The sequence below is a fragment of the Colletes gigas genome, unplaced genomic scaffold, assembly GCF_013123115.1.
Source record: "Colletes gigas isolate AHSC1104 unplaced genomic scaffold, ASM1312311v1 Colletes_gigas_Sc00020, whole genome shotgun sequence".
Taxonomy (NCBI): Eukaryota; Metazoa; Arthropoda; class Insecta; order Hymenoptera; family Colletidae; genus Colletes; species Colletes gigas.
Window position 1 is genome coordinate 4,930,235 of NW_025106649.1, and position 12,354 is coordinate 4,942,588.

General features: G+C 33.9%; 1 protein-coding gene across 3 annotated transcripts in view; it reads right to left on the reverse strand.

The window, feature by feature from the left end:
* Nucleotides 1-10,571, reverse strand: part of LOC122400702 — a 46,736-nt gene extending 36,165 nt beyond the window's left edge. For 2 of the 3 annotated variants that reach the window (XR_006259379.1, XM_043402285.1), the window contains exon 1: nucleotides 375-608. The gene's annotated coding sequence lies outside the window, so the exon portion shown is untranslated. Of the gene's footprint in view, nucleotides 1-374; nucleotides 609-10,445 lie in introns of those variants that run through there. The other variant, XM_043402286.1, reaches the window with a different exon arrangement.
* Between the last annotated feature and the right edge of the window lie 1,783 nt (nucleotides 10,572-12,354).

A 12,354-nucleotide genomic window follows, 5' to 3' on the forward strand; every position in this document is an offset into this window, starting at 1 on the left:
TTATCGCGAACACTGTGTATATCGCGCGCCTTTGCATCTACTCGACTTACATCCGTAACAGAGTCTGAGAACGATCGTAAGAAATTGTAGAATTTAGGATGAAAACTGTCACTCTAAATATATCGTTTACGCATCACATAGTTTCATAGATTAAAAACGGTTCGATCAATCTACCAACGTGTCGCGCAATGGCACGTCGCCAACGTGACCGTTCGATTATCGATACCGGCCGCTTGAATCTTTACCGTTCATCGCGATGAAACCTTACATATAAAGTACCACGAGCCGTTCGGAAAATACATTCTGACAATCGTTATAATAATAATAATGATAATATACAATGCGTACAGTATGATCAAAGTTATGAGACTTACGTAAGTGCGTCCAGATGACAAGTCGCAATGGTATGCAAAACAGGTGAAAAGTTTCGAGTTTCAAGTTTCTTTGATCGTCGACTTCTACCAAGTTGATTCAAATATACATGATCTCGACGTGCACTGTTACTGACACTGACCGACGAACAGAAGAAAGAGCACAAACGTCACCAAGATCCAACGTGCGACACCGTTCACGAAAAACACAAAACACGTTACCGCGACGAGGTTCGCCGGTCGACTGTGCCGAGTCGCGTATACGGTCGGATATCTTCGGCCAACTTCGTATACTTTCGAATGGCACGGCAAACTTCGCGCCTCTCACTGCACCCTACGTCCCACGCGCACGATTGGTTGAGAAACGGCGCGTGGCGCCAATTTTGACTGTACGTATTCATCAATGAGTACATAGAAATTGTATTTCCATTTTTTTTTATTCAAACGTTAAACAACTGATACTAAATTAAGGCCTGAACGGGACCAAATGTGTGATTTATAATCATAATAGCATAAATATACTTTGTACATTAAAAAATGTATCTTGCGCGCTATTAAATAAACATTCTACTCTTTTAGTTATCATTGAAAAGATACAATGTGAACAAAACAACCGTTTCGACTTATAAAATGTTCACCGATTGTTGTGTTTATGTGTGCTGACTAATGCTAATTGAATGCGTATATTGCTAATGCAGGTTTACTGTTTACGTAGGCGTCATTGGAACGTGCATAGAAAGTTGTAAAAAGTAAAATGCAATAAGTCGGTAAATTGTGGGATATCTTGCCTTTGATGAAACAAAGCTCATCTCTAATTTGTTTATTTAAGGGTGCCAATATTATTCCAATGTATGCAATAGAAGCGTTCTATATCGATCTTAATAAAGTATTTAATCAAACTAAGTAAGCCTACTGACGCTACGATAATACTGCATTATGCAATGTTTATAAAATATTTAAATGACGAAATAAGTATTCAAACATGATAGAACATTGCTGTGACGATTTTTTATGAGCGGCACACTTCTCTTACATCTTGAAGAAAACTGACTAGAATTAAATGAAATATAATATTTTTCTAAAATATGTTTTTCATCACACATAAGATCACGAAAATACATTATTCAGCTATCGTGCAGGTAATTCGCGTTTGCAAGTTAAATTGGTTCAACCCGGAGTTTCAAATTAAAATTCATGCGCTTTCGCGAGCTTCTATTATTCAACATATGTATTCCTTTAACGCGTTGGTTGTAGCGCTTGCTAGTTTCCTTCAGTGGATACCGATTACGATTCGCTGCGTCAACATCGATAATGCAGAAGCCACGGATCGCGCTATTCGTTTTCAGTTATTGGTTATCTTGTCAATAAGCAACTAAAAAAAGAAAAAAGTCTAACGGTGCTAATAAATACGATATCGCGTTCCACTGAACGACTCACGACTGTATTTCGATCGATGACGAAGACACGACCTTGTAAATTTTACATAATAAGACCATACGATGTATAAATTTTGTTTACCGTTCAAACTTTCGACAAAATCATTTCCTTCCGACGCCCAGCGAGGCAGGAACACTAAAAATCTGGCATAAATTTTATAGTCTTGATTTTTTGATAAATTATTTCATAATCAGCGAATGGGAATATAAAATAATTTAAAAAAATCAAAAACAATGAAAATATAGCTTTCATTACAATTAATTTGTTATTATGTAACGTAATAGACTTGTCAGACTATACATTTATGCTTTGAGATTTTTGTGGTGATAACATCAATAAAGTTTCTGTAGGTATAGCATTAGATTTTTTTAAAGACAATCGTCGAAGGCTAGATTGCGTAGGATAAGAAGCTAATAATAAGAAGAGATAATTTCCTCGAAAATTTCTCTCGACAAAGCTCGAAGTCTTTATTTTGAGCTTTTTTGTGTTTTTCGTTTGCCTACTGAATTTGTAATGAAGCACAAGCGATAATTTGAGGACTATTAATAATAATTTGTGCATAATCGGAGACATTGAATATTATAAAAAAGTGCAAACAAGTTGCAACTTTTTCTTTTAGGATGATGAAATCGAATAAATTTTCGACATTCAAAAAAAAAGTTACTAGATTTTTTCTAGTGCCGATCGACTGGCGATGACAATACTTTGTCATAATTATTTTTAATCGTCGAGTCATTGCGAACAAACGAATAACAAGGATGCAAATCTCAAACGTTATTCTCTTTCTCTTGCGATTTCTAAATATGTCGGAAACAATTTATCTTACGCTTTATCTCGATTGAATTGTCCGCCGATCGTATCGAGTGAAAATGATAAGATAGGTGTTATCGAACTATGTTTGCTTTCGGCACAATATTTACTGTAACCTGATTGCAGATAAATAAGTAACAAGTCTAATAATTTCATAACTCGTACAACATGGATCGCTACTCTTTCAGCGAACGTGTTACATTGTTACACCTTATTTTCTTCTTGGACACCCGATATATTACTTGTATGTTATGCCTTTTGCTTAATGCTTGACATTGATTTATATTTAAATTTTGCATTAATGTAAATATTGAACAAAATGATTTGAACCTTTTAACGATGTATACAGAACTTCTTCGATCGTACGTGTACCATAGTAAAATAAATTCGTGCATATTGATGCTGACCCTGAAGAAGATGATTAAAAGGACGCAGTAGGAACCGTGAATCTATTAAAATCATTTAGACTTTATTATGGTATAATCTGAGCATTGTACGTGAGAATAATGAAAACGGCTTTCAACGGCACCCGCACAATGAAACTGGCGATTGAAAGTAATCATGAAATGATCACGATGCGAAATGATAGGTATGGAAAGTTCATTATACGCACAGAAACCATTTATCGTTTAACACGGCAATCAACCTAACAACGCATTGACAAATTCTATTTATTCATAAACTATCCTAAATTTTATGTACACAAAAACTAAATCATCTTGTATACAGTGTATCTCGAGATGAGTACTTATTCAAATTACGCCTAAACTGCTAATTTTATAAGATATAGGTACAGGGACAATCTTTTCTATTATTTAGATAAAATATTTTGGGACGAAAGTAACACTTTTATTCGTATTGTTTAAAGTTATTTCAAGGTTAACTCGATTTTTTTAAATGACACGGTATAATATTATTCTCGATCAAAAGTATAACAATTTAATTGCAATACTCTGCTTAGAAATTTCTAATTTACCTAGACCCATTTATTTTGCGTGTAATTATACATTGTGTCGGATTTAAACGTTTACTCTCGGTTGCGTTTCAGATTATTAATATTGCGAGAAAATTATACAAAGTTTATCTAGATCAAGAAGAAGGATGTAACAGTGAAAGATTTCTTTTCCTGGCCATTAGGTGCTGAGACCTCAAAGTAAAATTCATATTTCTTTAAATTCACCGTAAGTTACGATCTAGGACAAATTCGAAGGTCTAAATGGCATGCAATTATGATCAATCATTTACGAGATTTTGCCACTAAAATCGTTAATGATCTTGCATCCGTTTTCAGTACAGAACAGTGGTTCTCAACTGTTCATCCACAACGTACGAATGTTCTTGTGTATAAACATCATCCTGGGTTAACTGTACTATATATGGACTGAATTTTTTGACGAACTGCTCTGCTAACTAATCTTGACTTTTGACTTTACTTAACTGGTCTGGAACTGTCACTCATGTTGAGGAAGTCCGTTTTTTATAGTGACCCCGTGACTTTCGTGAATTTCTATTGTGTCCATCTCGATGACTTAATTTTAATTTATCTTTGATCTACTTTCATTTCCAACGAATTCGACACTGTTCAATACTACATCTTTGGTTTTAGTTTATTTCGGGTTGTTTGAATTACTATCGGCGAGTTAGCGACGTTTAAGTTTTATGTTTCCTGCTGGAGATAAGATTATGATCTGTTTATATTAAAAGACGCGTAACGGTGTGTAATTGTGCACATTTCGAACGAATAAATTATTGGGTTGTTCAGAAAGTAATTTCGTTTTCTTATCAACACAGACGTTAATTGTATTTTTAACCAGCCAACTTTATTCTAAACCGTATTTTCATTATATATTTTCACAGCTGACACTTTAAGGCTTGTTTGTAAAAAATTTTGTTTGCTTTTGTGCAATTGTGTTCCTTTGGTGTCCCGTCAAATGTGGAAAATCAAAAACTGCATTTTCGGCATATTTTGCTTTTTTATTATCGAAAAGGTAAGAACGCTGTTCAAGCAAGAATAAGAAGATGTTTTAACAGAATGGCAGTGCCAAAACTCGTTCACAAAATTTCGCTCCTGCAATTTTGATATCGAAGGTGGCTCATGTTCTGGAAGGTCAGTTAAAGCCGACGAAAGCGAAATGAAGGCATCGGTTGAAGCAAACCGACGAATAACAACACGAGAAATCGTTAAAAGGTTAAATTTGTCGAATTCGACCGTTTGTGATCACATGAAACGACTTAGTTTCGTTTCAAAACTCGACATTTGGGTTCCGCCATGATAATGCCAGAAGACCTCACGCAAGTTTAGTAACTCGTCAGAAGCTATTGCAGTTTGGATTCAATGTGCTACCACACCCACCATACTCGCCAGATCCGGCACCATCGGATTATTATTTGTTCCGGTCTTTAAAAAATTTCTTAAACGATAAAACATTTGCTTAAAGCGACGATATCAAAAATCACTTGCATCAGTTTTTTATAAATAAAGGTCAGACATTTTACGAGCATGGAATCATGCTACTACCAGGAAGATGGCAAAAAATGTTGGACCAAAATGACCAGTACACAATTCAATAAAATATTTACACAATATAAGAAAATTGTTCCTTTTCACGAAGGAGAAAAACGAAATAACTTTCCGAACAACCCAATATAATTTCCAGTTTCCCTTGAATGATGAAGATCTCAAATCCGATTGATGATGGCTATGTTTCTCGACGCATTCCCCCTGATAATCAAATTACGAAATATCGTGATCCATCCTAATGGAACGATTTGCGAAGTGACCCATTTGCATCGTCTCGGCTCAAGTGCGCACAGCTGCACCGAAGCGCAATTTCTCTTGTCGTTAGTGTCATGGATCGTGTCAAGGCAAGCTTTGAAAACGAAACCGAGCTTTCAGGTGACGTTAAACCGTCAAATGAGTAACTAACGTTGCTAATTAAAGTAACGCACAACTCATCGCATAATGCATACAAAACCAATAGTTGATCGTGTTAAAGCCAATTATTTCAATATACAGTGGCGGACATATACTTACGAACATGCTAATAATTACACTTTCATTGGTGTTATTTTGTTATAAAAAGCTTTGTTACTTAAATCGTTCTATTTTTATTATATGTTCACGTAGATCCTATTATTCTTTGTTGTATCTCTTACATAATTTGCTATTATAGACGGTGAATAACACTTTGTCTTAACTCTTCGACAGTGCTGCAGACATATACTTACGAACGCTATTATAATGTGTGCTTACATCATTTGTTTTGAATTTGTTGATCTCGGAAGCAATTTTTGCTAGTTTGTTCGTGTGATTAGATGGAGCGTATACTAGATCTGAAACGTTAATCATGAGTTTGGGTAAAAATATAACGCCAGAAATAACAAATATTTTTCAACAATTAGCATTTCTCTTGGAGCTTGTCATAAAGCCATGCAACATATTAATCTTCGAAAAACTACACAAAATATTCCCCGTAAACCAAAATCCTGTAAAACCAACAGACGAGCAGATTGTTTGGTACATCGACTTTCTGAGGCCGTCCGTTTTAAGACTGCTGTTGTTATTCATAATGAAATATTGCTACATCTGGCTAATCAAATCAATGTTCGAACTGTGCAACGTTTATGTAAATTTATTTTAATGAGTAAAGTGGCACGGCACAAACCATTGATATCTGAAAAGAATCGACAATTTGCGAGAGACCACCTTAACTGGACAGAAGAACAATGGTCCAAAGTTGTATTTACCGACGAAAGTAAATTCAATCGTCTAGGATCTGACGGTAAAATTTATACAGGGTGTTCGGCCACCCTTGGGAAAAATTTTAATAGGAGATTCTAGGGACCAAAATAAGACGAAAATCAATAATATCAATTTCTTGAGTAAGGCTTCGTTAAAAAGCTATTAAAAACTTAAATTAAAAAATGAGAAAAAGCCCATAAAAATCGTCCAATTTTCAAACGACCATAACTTTTACAACAGTGAATATATTTCAATGAAATTTAGGGGGGATGTAGAACTAGAAAAAAGTATTAGACAACTTTTCTGTGGGACGTCAAACAAAATTACTAAAAATCAAGAACGAATTTTTAAGAAAAATCGACAGGGGGGTAGGTGCCTAAATTTTTTGATGAAAAAAAAATTTCAAATCGTTCTGGAAAAATTATTTTCGGTTGCGGGGCTCAATTACAATCATTTTTGGTGAATAGACATACCCTCGAATTTTTACGCACTTTTGAGAAAAAAATTCGAGTAGTTGGACAAATTTTTCGGCGAAATTACAAAATTTCAAATCGTCCTAGAAAAATTATTTTTGGTTGCGGGGGTCAATTACAATTATTTTTGGTGAATAGACATACCCCCGAAATCCTATGCACTTTTGAGAAAAAAATTAAAAAAAAAAACTTTGAACGTTAATAACTTTTTAACGTAGCCTCAATCAAGAAATTGGTATTCTCGATTTTCGTCTTATTTTGGCCTCTAAAATCTCCCATAAGACGTCGTATTGACGAGGAATTTAATACAAAGTGTACCAAATCAACTGTTAAAGGAGGTGGTGGATCCGTATTTGTTTGGGATTGTATGACCATTAATGGTACAGGTCCTGTCTGTCGTATCGAAGGAACGATGGATCGTTTTGTTTATTTAAACATTGTTACGAACATTTTATAGCCATTTGCTGACCATAAATTACCAGCAGATTAAATTTACCAGGCTGATAATGATCCAAAGCATACGACGATCATCTTTGGATGAGAAAAAAATTAATGTTTTGGAATGGCCGTCACAAAGTCCGGATTTAAATCCAATTGAGATGCTTTGGATCGACGGTAATAGAGAAATAAGACATTTAAAGCCAGAAAATGTTAACGAATTATACAAAGTAATAAAAGCTGCATGGAATTCTTCGATTCCCATTGATCGATGCATTCGTTTAATGCAATCTATGCAAAGACGTTGTGCAGCAGTCATTAAAGCAAATGGCAGAACAACAAAATACTAGAATTAATATGAGTTAATGCAATAATTAATCTAATTTTACTATTAAAAACAATGTTATGACATCGATAATATTGTATATTGTTCGTAAGTACATGTCCGTAAGACAAAATGCAAGAAAGACTCTAATTATTGTTATCTTGTTTAAAATTTAAATTAATTAATAGTTATCTAGCATTTTGTAAATATATATGTATGTCATTAAGAAAACGTAGTACTAATTAATTTATAACTTTCCTGTATTTTATTATTAACAACAGAATTTAACCTTAACAAGTGTTCGTAAGTATATGTATGTCCGCCATTATAGGTAGGGTAAAGGGGCCCATTTACAGCCACCTACCCAATTACTGTCACCCAAAACCGTCTTACATAAAATATTGAATAAACCTTGAAAAATAACACACAAGAAGAAATCTAACATACAAGAATATAAGTGGATTAAAAGGGAAAAACGACAAACTTTGTTATTAGCAAAAAGAAACATAAAATATTAAAGGCAAGGATAGTTGTTTAATTGTAAACATAATTATACGATTTTTTCGAAAATTATTCTAATTAGAAAAAAATGAAAAAGATAACAGTTTTACATATTTACATTATTTTTTGAGAAATGAAGGTGACCCACAATTTTTTTTAAGGAATACCATATATTTTTTTACAACATCTGAAAGTGTTTGTCAAGACGAGTTCGTTCATATACCTTCTACATCATGACCTTCGAGGCCATAGAAGATCGGGAATGAAAGAAAGATTTTGAATATTTATAACATTGTATTTGCGAATGTTTCCTCCTGATATGACCTGGCCCACAGATATAAATAATTTAAAAACTAAAATACAACAAGCATGTGCGTCCGTACCTCGTACAACAATGTGTATTCGTGCACAAGAAAATCATATTGAACATCTTTTGTAACGTTATTAATAGAGTCATAAACACGATGTTACGAAATATTCAAAATTTTTCTTTCATTCACGATCTTTTGTGACCTCGAAGGTCATCATATGGTTCACGAATGAACTCATGTTGACAAAAGCTTTCAGATGACATAACAAAATTGAAGGTTACTTTCATTTCTCGAAAAACAATGTAAATATGCAACGTTGATATACTGTCCTATTGATCATAAGAAACTGTAAAACTTTTTTCTCTTTCATTATTTTTGAATTATACTAGTTTTTTGAATTAGAATAACAATTGTAATACAACGACCTATCAAATTTTTTATTAAAAACTTTGAAATTATTACTGCTATGATATTTGCTTATAAAAACAAAACTCTACGCTGTTACTGTCATCTACATTGTAATTGCGTGTACTTAACCTAACTTTGTATATTATACAATGTTTCCAGACAGTCATACACTGACTTACGTTTTCTCGACTTATGTCGTTTCGCACGTACATATGTTGTTCCTAGTAGCGACACGATACACATTTATTTAAATAATCAGATTTGTATTCAAGTACTTCATTATATATATTTCATAATTATAAATATAATTATACGCTAAACTTTACCTTCATCGTCGCTTTTACTGAAGAATGAAAAACCTATCCTTTCATTTAATACAATGTTGATACACCTCTAGATACACGCATGCATCATGTTTACCTAACTTACATACATACGTATACATATTAGCTATTCTGGAAAATCTGTGCGTATGTTGGGTTAGGTCTGTATTATAGTATGTAATATACTTTCATTTATAGAAACATACAAAAGTATTGTCGAACTTAAATTAAAAATATTAAATAACAACAAATAATAAGAAACACCTATGTTTTTGATCAATGAATAAAAAAACAATACAACATTGTCAGAATTGATCGTTCGAATGACAGTAATTAGGTATTTTACCCTAGATGTCAAATTAAACTTAATTAACCTGTTTCATGGGCTTATTAGGGTCTATATTCAAATCAAATATCATAGTAAACGCTTCGAAGTGAGTTTCGTAATTTACCAACACAAGACAATATTATTTTTACACAATTACCAAAGATATAATCACCTCGCCAAAGGGCAGCCAGCAATTAAAGAAGAAAGATCTAAATTACAGATTGCATAAATTATTCACGTGATATAATATTTACCTAACTGTAAATCTTTGAAGGAAATAATAATTCTTATTTCTACAGAAAGTTTTAACGTAAAAAAAAACTTCTGCAAGGAAGAAACAGATATTTATACTTATACGATATAATGCTCTTTATAAATATACTGAACACATGGATCGGCTATAATGGACGCGTGAAATGCAACGATGTCGGTCGCAGTGCAGTAATTATTATGTAACACCGGCAGAAATCGAGACCTAGCTCGTGTATGCACGAATAACGCGACCATATGTGACTCTGTATACACGTACGAATGACTGAGTATGCAAATTTAACTGCAGGAAGATCCGTTTGTTAAACGTCCCGAAGGCCTCGCACTGGCCTACGCAAATTTTTTAAGCGCCTCGACACGAGCACCTAGAATAATGCAACTTCAACGGGAACCATCGACTTAACTGACTTTAGTCATTTAATCGAACAATTATTTAGATTTTATCCTATAATTCCTGTAATGCACAATTTATCAACAAAGATACAACTAAATCAAACTGTTTTAAATGAAAATAAAAATGAAGTTACGCTTATGTTACGAATAAATCATTGTGTGTGCTATGCCTAACCTCAAAATGTTCAAATATTACATTTGTATTAATTTTTTCAGAAAACGGTCGCATCTAATTTAAATTTGAAACTAAATGCATGGTTTATTCATAGGTGTCACTCAGGGCTGAAGCACTCTTACTAAAAAGTATAGTCCTACCTTATTTTTGGGTCGACCCGCAAATGACGTTCTGTCTTCATGTTGCATGCCACAGCCGACTCTGGATAGTGCATGTAAGACAGTAAAATTTTAAGAGTCCGATTTTGCACTGAATAAATAGAGATACATAACTGCTGCGTACTCTTTCTATCAAGTACAAGATTAGACTCCCGCGGTTTTACTGTTTTTCGTTCAGCATAGCTAGTACTGAAATCGGCTGTGCGATACCAATCACACAACACTGGGTAATCTATGATTCATTGCTGGTTGACGGCAGTTGTTATGTTATTTTTTCAGGCAATAAATAATAAGGCTATATGCATATATAAGCTACAAAGTGATATATGATAGGCGTAAAAAATGAGAAATTAACGCCACTTGCGATTCGGTTTAAAACCAAGGAGTAATCACTTTTCAATAGAAGTGTCCATCCCTTGAAAACTATATTGTTTACTGTTACAACTCACAACATTGGATTTGCTATTGCAAGCTCGACAATAATGTCGTGACAATAGTGGCAACAAATCGCAAGCAGATTTAATTTTCTAGTAACATTTTAATACTAGTGTTACGTTATCACGTGAACGTAGGCAGAGATGCCAGAAAAGCACCGCCGGGTGCACACGCACACATGCCAGATACGCGTACGTGAGCTCGTGGAGTTTCGGAAAGTCGACAAAGGCAAACTGACGCATGCCCTCTTTCTCGATTCTCCGAAGCTGTCCGAAGTAATTTCGGATCGCCTCGTGGGAGTCGAGAGAGAAAGGCTCACATTTGCCTTCTCGCTCTAAACAACTGAAATCCGACCTCCCGTCAACGGCATACGATTTGGATTCTCGAGCCGAGATTCTCGACTGCCCAGGCATTTTTACTTTCCGACCTATGTAGGCGCACATAAGCAAAGTACCCATAATGAAAAAAAAATTTTGTAAAATTTATTTTACGGAAATACACGTTTTAAGACCTCCTGATCATATTTTAATTATTGAAAAAAAAGAAATTTTTTTTATTCCCATGTATGAGCACACATATGTATATTATTAATACGATTGAATATAAATAGCTGAATGAATTTAAATGAAACTTTACATTTAAGTTTTATGTTCTCATTTCAAAGGCGTGTGGACGGATTCAAATACGTGAACACTAAACGTAACGATGTAATTATATTATTTAATATTTACTAACTATTTAACATAAAGAACATAAAAGAAAGACATAAAACGTAAACGTAAAAGATCATAAACGTAAAACTGTGATTGCTCTCGACTAACGTTCGATACAGAGTGACGTTCCTGCAGTCAAAGTCGACCCTTCCTTATTCCTATCTTATAATAATGATCTAAACAAAACGCACGTTCGAGACGCAGTCTCTAAAACGTATTTCAGCTTAAACCTAAACACCTCACTCGATACCTACTCTAGCTTAGACTAAACACTCCTATCGACGCAAACGATAACGGTTCTCCTAGCCACACACATACACTCCTTACAGATTATACCTCTTGTTTCATAGTTGTTCCGATATATAGGCATAATGTATAAAAAATCTTTTAAATGTTTCATATAAATCTTAGGACGAATTAAATTTTATAAACTTTTTCTCTATCTTCTCTAGAAAAGAAAACATTAAATGAAATCTTATACATTACATGCTTACTTAAATCGCATTGAAAACGAATACCACAAATGTTTTAGAATAATGTGCAAAATGTGATTGCGACTTTTCGCTAAGACAAATTGAAAACTCGTTTCTAACAAGGAAAAGTTGGAATGGTACCAGGTTTTGAGTTAGGTTTTACTTTGAGATATTATTAAAGTTATTACAGATACTTATTTTCAGAAATAGAACTATGTTCACCACTAATCAGCGTGGCGTGAGTGATGAGGTCTTTGCCTGCAAGTTCCG